At 48.4% G+C, this 2,221-nt stretch overlaps 1 protein-coding gene across 1 annotated transcript in view; it reads left to right on the top strand.

Moving 5' to 3' along the window:
• Positions 1 to 2,221, top strand: part of GPD2 (glycerol-3-phosphate dehydrogenase 2 (mitochondrial)) — a 39,293-nt gene that overhangs the window by 18,515 nt on the left and 18,557 nt on the right. The window lies entirely within an intron of this gene.

The raw sequence follows: 2,221 nt of genomic DNA, 5'->3' as shown, positions 1-2,221 counted from the left end.
AGATAAAATCAATAGCCTCGGCTGGCTCGCGTCTTTAACCCGGTTTTGCCTCCTTCGGAGGACGCAGCCGCGTGCGCGGCCCCGCAGCAGCGGCCCTTTGCTCCCGACAAAAGGGCCGGAGCATCCACGGCGCGCTCGGTCCCTTCGCCAGAGGCATCCTTCCCAAAAGCGGGCGGATGATAACTGCGTCTCCTGCTGTACCTGTAACAATTTAATTGTGTGAGTCAGCCCAGTCAAGCATCCCCGGCTTATGACTGGGAGACATGAAATTCATTGTCATTATTGTCCCTGTCATTTTGGATCATTATATCCTGCTGCAGAATTTTCCTCACTCCAGTGCTTTCTTACCTCCAGGAAGCGGGGATTATGGCTGAGGTTGGGGTGGGGGCAGGACTGTGAACTACATTTACCTCAGGGGAGCCACAGATTAAATTGGCTTTGCTCTCTGACTTGCTGGATTCGTCTGTTTGTACGCCGTGGGTTTAAGGTTGGAAATGATGAATATTCTAGTGAATTCTGTGGCTCGCTCTCTTTTTCTATTTTTTTTTTTAATGCTCCTATAAGCAAAGGATGGGTTTCATGTCCCTTAAGAAGTGAATGGGGAATAATTCTTCAGATCACGTTACCTGCAAGATTTAAGATTATTCCTGAGCAAAACGACATTATTTGCGCACCGCGCCGCAAACATCTGAGCGTTCCCCAGCGCGTTGTGGCTTTTAGGGGGAAAGACTCCGTCGAAGCATCTAACTCCACTGTAATTTATATGTGTGCCTTTTATGCCATCTTAATAGTCGGTCATTAGTTGATACTAATCCGTGCGGGAGGAGCGTCGGAGGAAAACGGATTGCGGGGTGCCCAATGCCCTGGCAGCGCACGCCGCTCCCCTCGGCCCGCTGCCCGCTCACAAGGCAATGGCTGCTGCGTTGAGCATTAAAAAATAGCTGCGAAGCAGAGTTTGCCCCGAATCGCAGCAGTTGGCTGGGCGCGTACCGGTGAGCTCTGGTGCAGCTGCGTTGACATCACGGCATCCCTCCTCGCTGGCATGGGGGCCTGGCCGCAGCAGAGCTGCCGTGACAGTTGTCGGCAGTGACATTTTAGCACGGTTTCCCTAAACTGACAGTGACAACGTTTAGTTTCATTTTAACACTGTGCTTTTACTCGCGCTGACGTTGCAATCTGATCGTAGTGACAAGTTGAAGGCTGACACAAAAGAAGTGGGGAAACAACGGGGATACAGAGCAGTGAACAGAACAATAATTCCAAATTTTATCCCTCGCTTGATGTGACTGGATGTTGTGGCTTATTTTGGTGTCCTGTTATCTCAGTTTCAATAAGAGCTTTAGCTCACTTGGCAGTAGACTTGATTAGACAGACGTTCTCAGAGTATTGTAATTTTAATTATTTTTTTAAAAAAGTTTGTAGGAGCTTCCTGTCTTTCACTTGCATTACTCATTTGTTTATATCTGTGCGTAAGTTGGAATGTATCATACTTCCATTTCCTAATCTTCGTTGTAATCTCGTTTGTTTTTATCCAGATTTGTTTGGTTGCGGGTTCCTCCATTCCTTTAATCTTGCCTCATGAAAATAGTCTTAAATTCCCTAAGCTCGTCTTGTGCAGTAGTGGTTACGTTGCCTTTGAGTGGTCCCTGCAGTGCACTCGAGCTGCGTGTGTCGGGGTTTGGTAAGCGCAGCTCTGGCTGGTGCAAGGGCGTCAGTTCTTTCAGACCCTTGAGGAGCAGAACCTAGAAGTGGGATGCTGATGGTTGCCTCATCACCTCCATCGCTCACAGGTAGAGAAGGTTATTTCTCATGACCTAAGCTGCTAAATGAAGAAAGCAAGAAGTTATTTAAAACGCCTGCGACTGCATTATTTAACCTTCATGTGTCAAATCTGAGTTTGAGTGTTAGAGTGAATTTACCTGCGAGAAGGCCAAGCTCAAAGCTGTCCTGTCGCTAAAGCTCCTGTGGAGTGAGGGCTGAAAATATCTACATCTTAGGGCAGGTCTTAAAAAGACATCTTGTGAGGGGTGTGCTTGGATTTTGGTTTTTTTCCGTATTTTTCGAGGTATATCATTCGTGCTGCCTGGTTGGGCCGTGCCCCAGCTGCGCAGGTACGGCGGTGGCAGGCAGAGTTCGAGCGATGCAGGGTTTGTGTGAGAGCGGTTAAGCGGGGTGTGATGCTGTGTCATTGCCTGTGGATGTGAGGGAGCTGACTTCACTG

Source organism: Apaloderma vittatum, unplaced genomic scaffold (genome assembly GCF_000703405.1).
Source record: "Apaloderma vittatum isolate BGI_N311 unplaced genomic scaffold, ASM70340v1 scaffold14361, whole genome shotgun sequence".
Taxonomy (NCBI): domain Eukaryota; kingdom Metazoa; phylum Chordata; class Aves; order Trogoniformes; family Trogonidae; genus Apaloderma; species Apaloderma vittatum.
The sequence above is the reverse complement of the archived record's forward strand: the minus strand, read 5'-3'. Positions and strand labels throughout refer to the sequence as shown.